Genomic DNA, 17,935 nt, shown 5'->3' with positions numbered 1-17,935 from the left:
TAAAGGGCCCCCGACATGCGAGTTCCGCAGGCTTCCCCTCAGCGCCTTCAGGAGGCGAAAAAGCATTCGCGGAGATGGAACAGATGGGCATCTGCAGGAAAGCCTCCAGTCCATGGGCCTCCCCCTCCACATGGTGCAGAAACCGGACGGCTCCTGGAGACCCTGCGGCGACTACAGGCGGCTCAACATTGCAACAGAGCCCGACCACTACCCTCTACCCAACATGCAAGACCTCACGGCCTCCTTTCACGGGGCCAAAATATTCACTAAATTGGACCTTCTTAAATCTTATTTCCAGGTACCTGTTGCGCCAGAGGACATACCAAAGACAGCCATCATCACGCCCTTCGGGTCCTATGTGTTCGCCTTCTCCACCTTCGGGCTGAGGGAACGCCGGGGCCACCTTCCAGCGGCTCATGGACAGCATCCTGGGGACCTAAAATTCTGCGTCTGCTACGTCGACGACATTCTCATATTTTCCAGGTCTCACAGCGAACACCAGAGACACATCAAAGCAGTCCTCCAGCGCCTCCAAGAGAACGGCCTCGTCGTCCGTTTCGACAAGTGTACCTTCGGCGCCCAGAAAGCAGAATTCCTGGGTCACGAGGTGTCTCCGACAGGCGTCCGCCCTCTTACATCGAAAGTGGCAGCCGTGAGCCAAGTTCGACACCCACCTCCATCAAGGCCGTCCAGGAGTTCCTTGGGATGGTAAACTTCTACAGGCGGTTCATCCCGGGATCGCGCACACCACGGCCCCCTGACGGCAGTCCTAAAGGTCAACAATCAAGTCCCTGTCTTGGGGACCCAGCCAGCAGCAGGCCTTTTCCTTGACGAAGGCGCCCTCACCAAGGCAACCGCCTTGGCACACCAGATCCCAAGGCCCCCTCCAGCTGACGACAGACGCCAGTAACGTTGCCTGCGGTGCTGTTCTGGAGCAAATCATCAACGGCGCCCCCAGCCCATCGCCTTCTTCAGCAAGAAGTTCAGTCCCGCAGAGACCCGCTACAGCACCTTCGACAGGGAACTCTGCGCGATGTACCCGCGCAGTTCGGCACTTCAAGTTCCTCCTGGAGGGACGCCCTTCACAATCTTCACAGACCACCAGCCACTGGTTCACGCCTTCACGAAGCAGGGGACGCATGGTCTTCCAGACAGCAGCGCCACCTCTCAGCCATAGCCGAATTTACCTGTTCCGTCAGGTACCTCCCGGCAAGAAAAATCCCGTAGCAGACGCCCTCTCCAGAGTCGAGTTGAACGCAGTGCAGCTTGGTGTAGATTACCAGGACCTTGCCAGAGAACAGGCCGCTGACCCAGAAACCCCAGCATAACGCGCCGCCATCACATCCCTCAAGTGGCGGGACGTGACCCTCGCCTCGAAGGCCCCAGCCTGCTCTGTGACATCAGCACAGGTCAGCCCCGCCCTTTGGTTCCAGCCTCACGCCGCCAGGTATTCGACATAATTCACGGCCTCTCTCACACCCCTCCGGCAGGACCACGGCCAAACTGCTTTCAAAAAGTTCGTCTGGCACGGGGTGCAAAGGACGCCACGGCCTGGGCAAAACAGTGCCTGCAGTGCCAGACCAGTAAGGTGGGTCGCCACACGCAGTCGGGGGTAGGCGAGTTCTCACAGCCAGGGCGCCGCCGGCCACATCCACATCGACATCGCCGGGCCCCTTCCCCATCAGGCAGATCCAGATACCTCCTGACGGTGGTAGACCGTTCGACGAGGTGGCCCGGCCACACCCATGCAAGAAGCCACCGCCAGCGCGTGCGCCGAGGCCCTGCTCTCCAGTTGGGTTAGCCGCCCGGCATCCCGGACCACATCACAACCGACAGGGCCCCGCTTTCCTCTCCGAGTTGTGGTCTGCCCTGGCTCAACTGCTGGGAACCACGCACCACACCACCACAGCGTACAACCCAGCGGCCAACGGCCTGGTCGAACGGTTCCACAGGTCCCTAAAGTCATCCCTCATGGCCCGCTGCACCGCCGAGGACTGGAAACATCAGCTGCCGTGGGTCCTCCTCGAGTTGAGGACCGCCCCAGAGCCGACGGCACCCCATCCGCAGCTGAACAAACCTATGGGGAACCCCTCGTGGTGCCGGGAGAGCTCGTGACGGATGAACGCCACTCCCCATCACTGCAGAGGCTCCGCGACGTGGCGGCAAGTTCGCCTTGCAGGCGCTCATACATCGACAAAGCAACCACCTTCATGCCGCCACAGCTGTCATCCGCCACCCACGTCTTCGTCAGAGTCGACGCCGTCCGTCCACCACTAACTAAGCCCTACAGGGGACCCTTCCGCGTGCTGGAACGAAACAGCAAGGCGTTCCAGCTGGCACTCCCAGGCAAGGACGACTGGGTTTCCATAGACCGGCTAAAGCCCGCCTTCCTGTCGGAGAGTCCCGGCAGCGACGCAGCATCCCTTCCACCCAACCGCACTCCAGCACGCCCTCACCCCCGCAGCGGCCGCCCCAGGAAGGGACCGCCCAACCAGCAGCCTCACAGGCGGGAGGCCCCTCCGTTATCTTCAAGGAGCCGCGGCGCCCTTCAGCGTCCCAGCAGATACAGGGATTAGTCAGACGCGTCCCTCATCTTGGGGGAGTATTTGTAAAGTCACCACATCGGCGCCAGGATAGTGTTTCGCGGCGCCATTAATTAAGTCTCCGCTGAGCTTGTTTTCTTTGGTGACTTCCCATTTTCTTCAAGCTCAATTAGTCACGCCTAAAACGTGCCAGGTCACGCATTTTAATCATTTTTACTTTATGCGTATTTATACAAATGTCACACATTGTGTATCACATGTTTCTTCATTCACAGGCATCAAGACTGTATCCATATTGTAGCTCTGTATGTTTTGTATTGTAATTTGTACTCGTTCACTGCATATTATTGTTTATTGTTTCGACCTCAGGTCACAGTCAATTCCATTGTCTCTCGCGGCCCGGCGTCAGTCGGCCGCAATATAAGCTGCCTGGATCTGTAATAAAGTAGCAGTAACTTTTACCTGCTCGTTTCTTTGACACCTTACATGCTCTTGATACACAAACAGGATTGTTCGTAAATATTGGTCTCAATTCTTCAGTCTCTCGTGACACATCCCCTCAGCATAGACTTAAGGACACCATTGATCTTTTAGCACAGTCTCTTGCATCTTGGGTTATACAGAGTTGCAACCAGCTGGTTGATGTTCACCAGACAGCTCAACTCCCCATCATCTCAGCAGTAAAATTGAATACCTTTATCGCTCAGTATTTCCTTGAGGAATCCTATCCTGCTGCACCTCTACTACCCACTCAGTTTCTGTTTTAGGGAGGGCTACTGCCTCTGGGTACCGATTGTCCTTCTCTGGCTCTGGTGAAATAGGTTCAGTCAGCTACCCTCTTGAATGGCTGGCTCATCAGTCAATGGGATCTTTCCTAGAAGTATCTTCCAGCAAATGTAGAAAGATGCTGCAAACACTTTACTAGTGTTTTAAGTGCACCACATGAAGTGCGCTACCCCTGTGGGGTGATTCTGTTCTGAATACCGTTTACATTCCAATAAATAACATTACCAGGTTAGGGTGATTCACTGCATTATCAAGAGACATTCTTTAGATATTTTATTACCATTGTCTTCCATGTCCATCTCTTTAATTTTTTTTTTCATGATTTGCAGAAACCTCAGATTGTAGATAAGTGAAGACTTCATTTCAAGCTGAGTTTTTTTGTACTGAACTTTTAGCCCGTACATTGTTTTTCATGGGATTACTGGTTGATTGTATTGTCTTATACTTTTTCCCTTTGCTCTTTCGCCTTATTTTCATTTCTAGTTTTCCTCCCTTATGGACACAACTGTTCTGCCTTGTAGCATCTTTAGTTTGGTGTTGTGAGTATAGAAGGGATATTCTTTAAATCTAGTATAATGATGTTGACTGCAGTTAACTCAAAATAGTATTTCATGATTCCAGTCTTGGAAGACTGCCAGATCTGCAGTTTGCGCATTTGTTGTCAGTGTTAAATTTTGCCCATATATACTACATTTTTTCACCAAACAGGTTAAGGTGTAGTCTTCGTTTTATGTTCCAGTGCAGATTTTTAATTTTCTGATGACCTTGTCCATTAAATAGTGTATACCAAATTTTCAAAGTAATTTATATTTGTCCTAGTGTAAGGGCGTCAAATCGCCTCTCCTTTCTTGTGTTTCTCTCTTCATACGTGCATTAATCACGTCATATATGTTACTTGTTGATATTTCAGATTCTTTATGTATCTCATTGTATGAATCATTGTACGACCTGTCTGCCGACATATATACTTGTCTTTTACATGTTCTGGAACGCATTATATGTCTTTTTATGCCTGTTAACAAACACAACCTTTGTATGGATGCAGCGGGGGCCCTCAGGTTGCCCGCTACCTTTCCATCCACTTTCTGTATTATAAACACCTGTCGAGAATAATAAAGGATCAATCTTTCACTTCTCACATTTCTTGAACCTCACACTGGTGACCCCGGAAAAGGGACAGGTAGCACGGTTTTGGCCCAGCTGTAATGGGAAAAATATGCCTTTAATTATTTAGTGATTTGTTTAGGAATTGATTCATCATCCTCCTCTAATATCTTTATACTGCTGTTGTAAGAGTGATTGGGACTATAAAATGTTTTCGTCTTTGTTGTGGACATCGAATGCATAGCAGTGTAGCCAGTCCCTGTTTTGTTTTTCTTTCACTCTGAGTATGGGAGCGCTGTCCTGAATCTTTCGTCTGCATATTGGTAACACTAAAGAAACATGTAAGGGACGAGAACGCTGCTGGTGTGAAAAGAACGTCAACCAGTCCACTCTTCATTTTGGCTATTTTAGCAAATTATTAATACAAATTATTATCTATCCCTTGCAAGGGACCTAGTTCAGGAGTTCTGAAGAGTATGTAAATTGGATCTAGTCCAGGAGTTCTGAAGACTATGTAAATTAACCAAGTCCGGGAGACTAGACCTGGGAGAAGTTTGGCATGATGTAATGAGTAATAAAGAAACGAACTGAGTACCAGGGATTTTCTTCAATACCATCGTACCTTACCACTAAAAATGGAAATCAGCACTTCAATTGCCTCCCAGTGGGAAGACATCACCTGGCCTCATCAGTAATAAGACCCGTACACCCAAGGAATATCATGTAATAGCAGGCAGGACAGGCCTACCTAATTCCCAGGCAGCGTAAACGTCAGTAGTCTTCATACCCACTGTGTCAACTATGACACAGGACCATTCTCTGACCCCTGTCTCCAGGCAAGAAGACTGACAACAGTGCATCTGTATAGTAGTATTATTATTCTCTCTTTTCTCGTATCTTAATGTCTTGGTGGGGGAAAAATTCTCCCGTGACACAGCCATTCACGGACTAAATACGGCCAAAGCCTACCATCAGAGAGCATTTAGCGGACTAACTACGGCACAAAGTTTAGGCCTCTGATAGCTCCCTCCCTGACGGAAATTGTGCCATTAGTGGACTAAATACGACATACCCAAAAAGGGCACATTTTGGCACTTTGTTTGACCACTCAAACAATCATCACCATTAACAGACTCAATACAGCGCATTTTTCCACGTTTTGGTGCGTGAAGAGTAAAGATGTCAGGAGCTGAACCTCAATGCGAACCCACGAGCATCGTCTGTATGCCTCTCTCGCCAATGAAGCCAGGCGCAGTCAAACTTCCCCCATTTTTGCGGCAGAACATGGCATCATGGTTCCTGCGTGCATACACACACTTTCGCGTGACGCACATCTCAGACGATGCTATCAAATCCGACATCACCATGAACACAACTCTCCTCTGCGACACGAGCACAGGCCACCCATGCCCCCTAGTGCCCGCTTTGAGGAGAAAGCAGGTGTTCGACATAGTCCACGGTTTCTCCCAACCATCAGGGCGCACAACTGCAGGCCTCATGACTGACAAGTTCGTCTGGCTTGGCATCAACAGGGACGTTCGCCAGTGGGCAAGGAGCTGCATCCTGTGCCAGGCAAGCAAAATGTCCCGGCACACAGAGTCCAGGGTCGGCGACTTCCCCCAGCCTCGTCAGCGTTTCGGCCACATCCACATCAACGTTGTCGGGCCCCTTCCACAATCGGGAGGAGCCAGATACCTCCTGACGATCATAGACCGCTCCACCCGCTGGCCCGAGGCAACCCCCATGGAGGAGGCATCAACAGCGTCATGCGCAGAGGCCCTCCTCTCCAATTGGATCAGCCATTTCGGAGTGCCAGACAGCATCACTACAGACAGGGGTCCAGCCTTCCTGTCAGAGCTCTGGGTCTCCTTAGCATGCCTGATGGGTACAACTCTGTACAGCACAACAGCCTACAACCTCACAGCGAACAGCATGGTCGAGAGGGCACACTGCTCTCTTAAGGCAGCTCTCATGGCACACTGCACCAACAAGAAGTGGAAGGAACAACTGCCCTGGGTCCTGCTGGATCTCCGCACAGCACCAAAGGCAAATGGTGATGCCTCCCTTGCTGAGAGTCTATGGGGAGACACTGGCCGTCCCCGGAGAATTCTTTCCACCGTTGGCGAACGGCGCCGACACCCCCCTCCCAAGGTCAAGGGAGCTCGCACAGAAGTTCGCGCCCTGCCATAAGACCTTCACCAACAGAACCACCACCTACAGCCCGCCCACCTTACACTCCTGCACCTTCGTCTTCGTCAGGGTGGACGCCCGTCAGCTGCCCTTAACTGGGCCATACAGGGGACCCCACGAGTCATCAGGCGGGCCGCCAAGGCATACCTCCTTGACATCCATGGGCGGGAAGACTGGATCACCATCAACAGGCTGAAGCCAGCATTCCTGTTGGACAGCAAAGTACACAAGTAAGAAGGCAGACACCCAGAGTTCCCCCTCAGTACCTCCCCGCAGACACACCCGCTCCCCCACCAAAGCGGGGTCCATGGCGGCCCAGGAAACACATCGAGCCAACCCCTGATGTCGGTTCCACCCCATGCCCACAGTTCTCCAGGAGCAGGGGCCTGCTCCCACTGCCTCAGCGTCTGCGTGATTAATCGCTCCTCTAATTATTGTCGGGGGGGGGGGAGTATTTGTAAGGGCGTCAAATCGCCTCTCCTTTCTTGTGTTTCGTTCTTCATAAGTACATTAATCACGTCATATATGTTACTTGTTGATATTTCAGATTCTTTATGTATCTCATTGTATGCATCATTGTACGGCCTGTCTGCCGATATATATACTTGCCTTTTACATGTTCTGTAACGTATTATATATGTCTTTTTATGCCTGTTAACAAACATGACCTTCGTATGGATGCAGCGGGGGGCCTTAGGTCACCTGCTACCTTTCCGTCCCCTTTCTGTATTATAAACACCTGTCGAGAATAATAAAGGATCAGTCTTTCAATTCTGACATTTTTTGAACCTCACACTAGGTTTATAAACCAGAGTCTTCAATGTAGGAGTATTTCTTCTTGCCAGCTGGGAATGGTTGTTGAAACTTGGTAACAGGTGGTTAATTCAAGGTAAGCAGTGAATGGGATCATCAGCCAGCAATTTTTCCTTCAGGATCAGGGGCTGTATGGGGTGGTTGAGGTGGAATTACGATAAAGGGCTCCAGTTTGTATTCCTATATCAAAAATACAAATTACTTTTAATTTCAGTATTCCAAGAGCACAATTTTTCAGTATCTGTAAAACAGATTTCTGGCAGTTTTATATATATGTATATGTATATATATATATATATATATATATATATATATATATATATATATATATATATATATATATATATATATATATATATGATAATAATAAACTATATTCTTTGCTATGCAATTTTACTTTTAAAACTGCCAGAAATCCTGCTCGATGCTAGACCAGAATTTTGCCTGCCAAATCACAACAAACATCCAAGTGGTGAGGGAATGTCTACTCCTGCCCTAGTATATGTAACTGAATTTAACAAACATATGTACGTACAAGCAGCGATAGACCTATATCTTTCTTCATGGGCTAGTGTTGCATATGGGTTTGGATACTGCTTGGGCATCAGAATTTATTCACTTGGTTTTTCATCTGAAAAATCTTACAAGCGTATTTGCAGAATCTCTTCTCGCTGAAATATCCGAACTGTGTAAATTTATATAAGCTAGTAATTGCTCCTAGCTGCGACCCCTTTCATTCCTTTTACTGTACATCCATTCATATTCTGTCTTCCATCTTACTTTCCACCCTCTCCCAACAGTTGTTTCATAGTGCAACTGCGAGGTTTTCCTCCTGCTACACTTTTCAGCCCTCTTACTCTCAATTTTTATTTCAGTGCTGAATGGCCTCATAAGTCCCAGCACTTGGCTTTCCAGCCTAAATTTTATATTCTATCTACAGTATATAGGCTAATTGTGTATACATAGTGTATGCTAATTGAGTATATATAATGTATGCTAATTGTATATGTTATAAGTGAATGTTAAATCAGTGAAAATTATGTGCTTTAATATGTTTCATGCTTAGAAAATAATGAAATATCCACGGATGCTGCAGCAAGGCGAATCTCTTACCGTATTATTTGCTAATTATCCCTCAGTTGCCTTGGTTCTATAAAAAGATCACAGAACTACAGTAAAACCAAAATGATTACAAACATGGCTGTCATTAGCTACGTTGCCAAACTTCCTGCTGACTTATTCGTATAATCGAACTACACTTAACCTACATCCCTCGATTCGGGGTCCTTTAATCCGGTCATAAAATCCTATTATCCTTCCCCCGGGCTTTCCAGAAGAGACCGTTCTGAGACAAGGCCGACTTAATTTACAATCTCTGAGAAGCCAATAACAGTATTTTTTTTTTTTATCGCATTGTATCATTTATTTTCATCAGTGAGTCTGGGATAGATATTGGGCAATTGTAGGCTATAATTCATTTAGATTAGAAAGTAAATCATCCTTATCCTATCCTGTTATCAAAACACTTTAATGTATATCAAATCTTCATTTACCGCAGCTTTATTTTCCTACAATAAATCATCCTTAACTCGTCATCAAATCTCAATTATTTCGTTCATTTTACCTCTTCAGAGTTAGGAATGCAGAAAAATAGTGTCCAGGTGTTTGCCCTTTTTGACCTGGTATAAGGAAGAAATAGTACTACATGTTCGTAGTCATTTTGGTTTTACTATTTTATTATATGTCCTATTCAAGTGGTAGTCTCCTGGCCGCGTTGCATTCTTTGTTTCGTTCGCCACTGTTTGGGGGCACGAGTCAGAAATGCCAAAGCAAAAAATACAAGGTCTGATGTTTGACATCCGTGACATCACTCTCATTGCACTCATGTGTTATAGTTGAGGTTACTTCCGCCTTATCCAGAACCGCATGAATACATGGTAAATAAATTATATTGGGAGAATAACATCTAAAGATGCACCTCAGCGAGCATCAGTCTGGCAATGAAATGAAAAAGTTCATTCTTCACAAATAATTCGTTCCACCTTCTGGGAACACAAAAAATACAAACATCAAGCAAAAACAAAAACTAATGTGCAGTCTGGACACACGGCTGCTGACTCAATTTCAGACATGTTTTTTATGAGTACCAAGTGTGTTTTTCCTCTTTGTACATGCTTGAGCACGTTCACCTATCCTTGTCATGTTTTATTCATTCTCGTATGTCCTTGAGTCTTGACATCGACACTCATGAAAAGGAACACGTACTAGTCAGTGTTTCGTCATAAGCCATGCCTGAACGTGATAGCCTGTCAATAAGCGGTGGGTTACTTACTATTAAAGTATTCTTCAGGACAACTGTGCACTTCAGATTCAACACGTCATTCTCTTACCCAATGTGGAGAGGTGGTGGATATTTGTGCGGATCCAATCATTATGAAGATAAATGAGAGAGAGGAAGAGAGAGAGAGAGAGAGAGAGAGAGAGAGAGAGAGAAGCTCTTGTGAGTGATATAACGGTCAGAATAGGCAATTTCTTTGTTACGAATCTGGTTAGGTAAGATTACGTTTTGCAGGTCTGTTTAGTATTCTAGTCCCAGTTCTTTGTACACCATCACGAAAATACCTTAACATTTTTGGAATTACACCGCAGAGTTGTATACAGGAAGCCTGTATAACAAAAATAAACTTTCTTGAAAAAGTATTAATATTCCCATTAACTCTTCATTTTCTCCACAAGACTTTATTAACTGACATTCTTGAAGGAAATTTTCACCCAGAATTTACCCTTTTTTAGTCCACGTTCTCACTCACGCCTTGCCCGGTGCTCTTACCAAATACTGAACTAATCATTTTCTTTCCTTCCACCAAATACTGAACTAATCATTTTCTTTCCTTCCTTCTTGTACTGTCCCTGGCAGGGTGGGATGTTTCTTTTGTTCAGCTGGCAGTTTTTCTTGGTCAGGCTCCCGGACGAGTATTTACAATCTGTATACACAGTCGTGAGCATACCAGCCAGTAGCCAATCACCAACCAGATCACGTAGCCAATCAGATTCGAGCAATGACGTCATCGACCGCATATTTTAATTAGCTATATTTTGCCGTATATTAGACAACTGTGTGTGAGCAGCAATAACCCATATGAGAAATATTGTTCAAAATTAACTCACTGGTGTATTTTTATGCATTAAAGACCCCAATAATAAATAAAAATATGCACGCACAGAGTGACGTCATTGTCTTCTTAAAACTAAATAGAAGAGTCCTCATTCCTCCTTTGTGAAAGCAATATTGACATTTTTTTCCCCGCTACATTGTTTCAAGTATGGCGTTTTATGTCGTCAATATAATAAAATCTTCTGTTCATGTAACTATATTAGTTAAAAGCTTCATTCTGAATAACAATAATAATTATTACACAGGCATTCTTGAAGCACTGAACACTTTTTCCTTAAAGGCTAGCTTTTAAGAAAACGGACATATTTAGCAGTAACTGAGCTAAAATATACACAGTTAATAGGGCCCTTTTTTTAGAATCCATAATGTTAATTAAGTCAGTTGCTGTAGATGTTTATTATAATGATGTAACTTGGTTATAAATAGTGCGTGCAATATAAAAACTTGGGTGATGTTGTTTCGTGTAAGCTTTGTGAACAGAATAATGGGCTACTTTCCACCTGTATACAGTATTCTATGAAATTTTCTAGCAGTTTAGACATTTTTATGTTAAAAATTAGTAAAGTCGATATAAGTTATTAATATTTTAAGGCTTTGTTAAATTTTTCCTTCTTTGCTGTTAATTCATAAGGTTTTCTCAATTGCATCTCATCTGTTGTTTACATTTTTGATCGACGATGACGTCACTGTTCGCTCCATATCTTAATTTAATTTAACACAATTTTAGTCTCTTTTATGGACACAAATAAACAAGAGGGTTAATATTTGAACAATATTTCTCATATGGGTTATTGCTGCTCACACACATTTGTCTAATATACGATAAAATATAGCTAAGTGATATGCTATTCGCATATAGGCTGGATGACGTCATTGCTCGAATCTGATTGGCTACGTGATCTGGTTGGTGATTGGCTACTGACTGGTATGCTCACGACTGTGTATACAGATTGTAAATACGCCTCCCGGACTAATGACTCGGTTCCTGAGGGCCAGATTTCTCTCTGCACATATTTTCGCTCACCCCCAGCCTCCTCTCTCTTAATTCTCATCTGAATAGGTCTACGTCATCCGACTCTAGTGCCCACAGGAGCCCAGCTGACACTGTATTCTCCCATGGGCTGTGCAAAGGAAATGCCCAAACCACATCCGTCTGCACTTCATCTATGTCATCTACTGTACATAAGTGCTCCCGTAATTTCCGTTACTGCATCATTTCCTGGGCAGTCCTGCCATCTGAATTCTAATAGTCTTCTTAAAGCATTATTCTCAAGTCGACAAAACCTTTTAGATACTGTTTAATTTTCATACCAAGATTCATATGCGTACATATATAATACAGACATGACTATACCACAGTCCAGATGTACCAAGTCAGCCAGACAGGGAACCAAAATAAGCCTCATCTGTGCATCTACGTCACGCATCCCGAGTCGCTAACCCAGACATCAGTCTATGGATCAGCTGAGACCTGCCCAATACTCATATTTTTTTTTTTTTCCTTTCCGGTTTTTATGAATCTTTCAAGTCGTCTTTTTTTATGCAGTTAGATAATGGTTGGAAGGAGTAGTAATTGTAAATAATGGCCATAGATATATGGATTTACATTATTATTTTCTAGAAAAAATGGGGAAACTTGTATTGTAAAAGGTGAATAAGACTACCATTTAAACTATATTCTATATGTTGTAATCTTCATTTTTTCCTAACTGTTCCCCGACATGTTTGACCATCACGTTTTTTTTTTATCCATATTGTATTAAGATATTTCACCCTAAAATATAGAGAAATTTTAACCAAAAAAATCTTGTTACATCATCTGGAATTTCAACCCCAAATCTTTTAATATCAGAAAAAAGGGATCGTAAGAAAAAAGGGGTTGTAGGCAATTCTTTCCTTCTGAAAGGCCTTCTCCATGTATAAAATTAAAAATTTCTCTCATAATAACTCAATTAGAGAAAAGTTCACTAGAGGGTGCATACAGTTCACCCCTATTAATAATTGGATCCATGAATCAGCGTAATTTTTACTTCATTACTTCTAGATCTTTAATTGGGGTATTTCATGGAAAATTTTTTCACAATACGAGTATATCCTCCAATGTACTTAAGATCCTCTTCGTCAATTACTACTCCTGCAGTGTTGTTCATATGTGCCTTTATATTTAAAAGTTCTTCATCATCATCAAAACCTTCTTTTTCCAAGTAGCATTCTAAATTCTTGAACATCTGCATTGTTAAACACATTCCTAATGCCAACTCCCTTGCACGTGAATTTTTCATTTTGTGTTCACCGTTTGATTGTAACCTGTTTTATCACTTATTTCCACATTAAATTTTTCACTTATCACTGCAATTTCCTTTCCTAACAACAACTTTTTAAGTCTAAATTAGAAATTTACAGCATTTGGATGATCATGTTGACCATTCATTTCCCTACTGCATCCAAATAATTGCTCAAGACAATCTTGATTCAACCTTTGCATAAGTATATATAATCTACAGTATGTGAGGCCTTCAGCATACCATACAAAGCTATTAATGATTTTGATGATAAAATTATATCTTTTGAAACCTGTAGAGACTTTTGTTTTAGCACCTCTAACTTTCATGCTACTTATGACCTCTATTACATTATGTCACAAACTTGTTTATTTTTCTATATCACTACCAAATGCATTAGTCTTATCAAAGTCACCTTACATAAAGGAAGAATTCATAATTTTGAACCAATCATTCATTAACAGAACAAAATCTGAAGTTGGTTTCCAGTTTTCACAATCTAATAGGCCCTTCTCTCCTGAGTATTTTAATGAAATGGAACAAGATCTCAATAATACCTGTACAGTAATTTCACCCGCTGTCTTTGTTGGCCGCCCACATTCAAGTGCATTTCATTTATTTTGTATGCTAGACCATATTCTGATTTAGTTTTACTTAACATTTACCTTATACCAGTGACTGAAATGGAGTCGCCATTACTTAAACAAAAACCAGAGTCAAGTAGATTATTTCTGACTAGTAACAAAAAACACATTATGATATCAATCACACGGAAGCAAGCAGCAGATTAAGGTTTTGTCACGAGGGTTCTCTTTACTAAGATGCTCTCTCTGGGAGGCGTAACATCACTACACCTTTAACTCATGTCCATACCTGCACACTGGCTGACCTGATATATCTGGACCGTGGACTATACTTACACATAATCTTTCTTTCATATTTAGTTTCAGTCTGTGACTTCTAAATCTGATTCAACCTGCCCACTGTATAAATTGGCCTTTTTTTAGTCCTTCACTAAATTTAAACTCTAGAAAATCTTGAATATTTGACAAATTCTGTCTCATTAATCCTTTCTCAGTCTAATGTTATTTCATTCCTTTGTGCGTACTCTTGTCCTTGTTATATTTTTTATATTTATTTTGAATTCTATCTATTTATGTGGCGCATTCTATTAAGCAAACTTTGCTAGCTTTGTGACGTTTTACTGATTAAAACAGCATCATCTGCATAATTTACTTCTGTCAAGTTACTGTTGTTGCTCCAATCTATACTTTCTTTTCCATCTTCTACCGCTCTTTCACTTATAAAGGATATAAGAGCAAATAGCCAAGGTAAAATATAATTCCCTTGTCGCCACTATTTAATGAAACTACACTTTACTTGACAATACCCCATCAATGGCAACTTTGTATGTAATTTCTTCATGAATAATTTCAATTAGCTTTACAATTTAACTGGATTGCCATAGTGATGCAAGACTTGTAATATTATTGCACTGTGGACACCGTCAAATGCCTTCTTGTAATCAACCAAAGCCACCAGGCGGTGTTTTTACAATCCACACACTCACACGGTGTATCAACAAAAATATTTTATGCAATTCCTGTCTTTTCTAAAACAAGCCTTTTATCAGCTTCTTTCTCCAGACTATTTACAGTAAGCATATTGAATATTTTCATTACAACTGAGGTAAATGCAGGGCCTCTATAGTTACCACATTCTGGTCATTTTTCTTTGGTACCTTTGCTATGCCTTTCAACCCTTGTTAACCATCAGGCCCAGTTTCCTCATCCGATATCGTGCAAAACAGTCTAGTTAGTATACGATGTGTCATTTTGCTTCCGGCTAAAATCACCTTTGTACTGAATCCCCCATAACCTGTGTTTTCCTCTCCTAAGGTTCTTTATTACTGATTCGACTTCAAAACTGAATTTATTCATAAGCACATCTAAAATATTTCCCTTATTCGTTACCTCACAAAAATGTTCCACCTAGTGTTGCCATTCTTCCTTTTGATAGTTATTTTCCTCTTTTTCTTTTCACCCAAGGATTTTCATTAATGATTCGTGGGCTAACACTGCTTACACTTCTGACCATTTGGCTTTGTCATAATCATCAGCCTGTTTGTCAATTTATTTACCTTTATCTCTTCCTGAGCTGGGCTTAACTTCACTATCGAGAATTGGGTACTTAGCACTTGACACTTTGCATTCCTTATCGCCTTCCTGAAATTTGTTTGCATGAGCCTTTTCCTTTTGGCTATCCTCTACTGTAGCCCAAGTCTCATCTAATATTCAAGGTTTCCATCATGCTACCTCATATCCCAATATTTCTTTTGCCGCAGACTGATGTATATTTTTGAAGTTAAATGAGTAACTCTTAAAATCCCTCAGTGTTCTTTTCAGTCTTGATTAAAAGCTACGCGCTCTATTTTGTTCATACGACTTCCATTTGGCGATCTCCCAGTGTTTTTTTTTATGAATGTCCTTTTTTAAAGGAAAAAAACTAAATCTATACCAAATTATTTGCAGCAAAAAACTATTAAACACCATTTTCGTTTTCAGTCTCTCCAAGACTTTCCTTACCAACAATATCTTCCACACTTTAGAGTCCGTACCCACTTTTACATTCATATTGCCACCAACAATTCTCAAACTCCTTCCTTGTATTTCATCTGTAGCATTCCCCAGTTCTACATCAAATTCATCTTTTATCCCCCTTATAGATATAATACCTCATACTGCAATTTTCTTATACAAATCTTGCCAACAGTAATGTATTTTTCACTGCGCTTCTGTCAGTCAGTGTCTTTTATGCATTTGGCATTAATAGCCCGCCGTCGCCTTTCCTACCAATTTCTTCTGCTCTTCCTGAATAAATATACACATTATCCTCTTTGTTTTTCGTTTCCCAATCAGTGCAGCGTCATCCACAATCGGCTAATATCTCCAGTCTATATCTTTTAAATTCCTTCTTAGTCTATCTTTCTGATTTGATTTTTGGTTCTTACATTTCGATCTCGTATTTTCAATCGATCTTTAGTAGTGTATTTTTAAACCTGGAGATTCTTATCACCCCCATATACCCGGAGCCGGAGGCCATTGCTAAATTGTGCCTATCCACTAAAATTGGTAGAATCTAAAAGAGGATTCACAGGCTAAACACACCAAAGGATAGCCTGGTCCTTGTAGCATGCAATTCCTTGTTGAATTAATGACAATACCCTTCATAATTAGTGGACTGGAAAAACGAATTGGTTTTCATCTTATCAAGACGTTGAATTAGCCACTCGAAATTGAGAGTTTCTATGATCGAGTGTGTGTGTGTGTGTGTGTGTGTGTGTGTGTGTGTGTGTGTGTGTGTGTGCACGACTGCACGTAAATGCGTAAGTGTAACTGAGTGCGTAGTTGCGTTAGCTCAAATCGCACTGTTCAAGAAGTGTACGACGACTCGAGAGGGGAAAGGAAAGTAGCTCTCCTTATTTTCATTTGAAATGCCACATTTTCTCTTGTAAAAGATATGCACTTATCTTAGTTTATATTGTACATGGTGCCATAACACTTAATAGTGTTCTGCATTTTTACCTTGATGTAACAGCAAATTACCAAGGGTTATGGTTATGTTACATAGGCTGCACCATGATGAGCTTGCATGTGAGTTGCAATGCCACCAACCGTAGGCTAAGATGTGCGATATTCTACCATAACTTTATGAATATGTCAATTCTTGGGTTAAATTCCGCCTGTTATGCATATAAAGCCAGGCTAACTGTGTAATGTAACAGTCTAAGTTAGGCGTGAGTACAGTATAGCCTAGGCTAAGGACAACATGCTGTCTGGCACAAGATTGCTGTCCTAAATGAACTTTTCGTATTACTGGGAACCAGGATAGGAACCAGCATAAGAACCTGCTTAGGAACCAGTTCTAACAAATATGGAAGGAACACTAGGAATAAGTTGTTTACACCATGTATCCTCCTACTTAGAAACATTAAACAAACCGCGGGAGTCAGCCTTTCCCTCAACCCTAACCAGAAATGAAGATTCGTCCGCCTACGACGTCAAGTACCAGTTCAAGCTAAGGCCTGGGTTTATTAACATAGGCCGGTGTGTCACACTTGTATTAGCCTACGACCAGGATTGAATTCTTATGTATAGGCTTGGCTGAGTTAATTGTCGAATTCTTATGTATAGGCTAGTCTGAGTTAATTGTCCTAAAGTGAATGGTAGCCTCCGAATGGAAGTCAGGACAATTGACATATCAAGCCGCAAGTAATAACATTATTATTAAACAATTATTACAATACAGGTAGGAACTGGAAAGCAATGATGAATAAATGTGATAGCACAATCCTTCATTTTGTCTGAAAACTACCTAACGTTTTAACCAACCTTGCGTAATAATAATCAGTTACGGTAGTTTAGAACACCAACATTTATAGCAGTGCTATTGCCATAGTACTCACGAAAACACTGGGTAGGTCAACATATATTCTGAACTCAAACTGCACTCGGCTAGCCGAAAGCAAATCCTCTTATTTTTTCAGCGGCCCTCCTACACCTTTACTTGACAAGCGTTGAGCTGACACTAGAGAGATAATAGAGATTGGAGACGAGGGTTGCCATCGAAAATTTTCTGTTCCCGCTAGACGGAGCCTCCAAAAAGCTAGATTTGGAATTCAACCTGCTAGATTTACTATATATATATATATATATATATATATATATATATATATATATATATATATATATATATATATATATATATATGTGTGTGTGTGTGTGTGTGTGTGTATAAGTACATTCCGAGAGAGAGAGAGGTTTCTCTCTCTTGCTCTCTTCCAATGTGTATATGGCATTGTTAATCTTTTGTGTGCATCGTGATTAGCCTATACACCTAATTAATATACCTAGGAGTATATATCTACATATATAATGCAATGCCACAGAATGTGAATATACCTTGGCTGGTTTTACACAAGTCTCAAAATGCATCTGAATAATCCATTGCTTACCTTTATCGAAGTATTAAATTAACAACAA

The 17,935-nt window shown here is 42.3% G+C and overlaps 1 long non-coding RNA gene across 1 annotated transcript in view; it reads right to left on the bottom strand.

Annotated features, from left to right (window-relative positions):
• LOC136848944 (uncharacterized) overlaps positions 1-17,494 on the bottom strand; it is a 41,036-nt gene extending 23,542 nt beyond the window's left edge. The window contains exon 1 of the long non-coding RNA XR_010856187.1: positions 17,359-17,494. This is a non-coding gene — a long non-coding RNA (uncharacterized lncRNA). The remainder of the gene's footprint in view (positions 1-17,358) is intronic.
• Positions 17,495-17,935: the final 441 nt, after the last annotated feature.

The sequence above is a fragment of the Macrobrachium rosenbergii genome, chromosome 2 (assembly GCF_040412425.1).
Source record: "Macrobrachium rosenbergii isolate ZJJX-2024 chromosome 2, ASM4041242v1, whole genome shotgun sequence".
Classification (NCBI taxonomy): domain Eukaryota; kingdom Metazoa; phylum Arthropoda; class Malacostraca; order Decapoda; family Palaemonidae; genus Macrobrachium; species Macrobrachium rosenbergii.
This window is presented reverse-complemented; position numbering and strand designations above follow the sequence as displayed.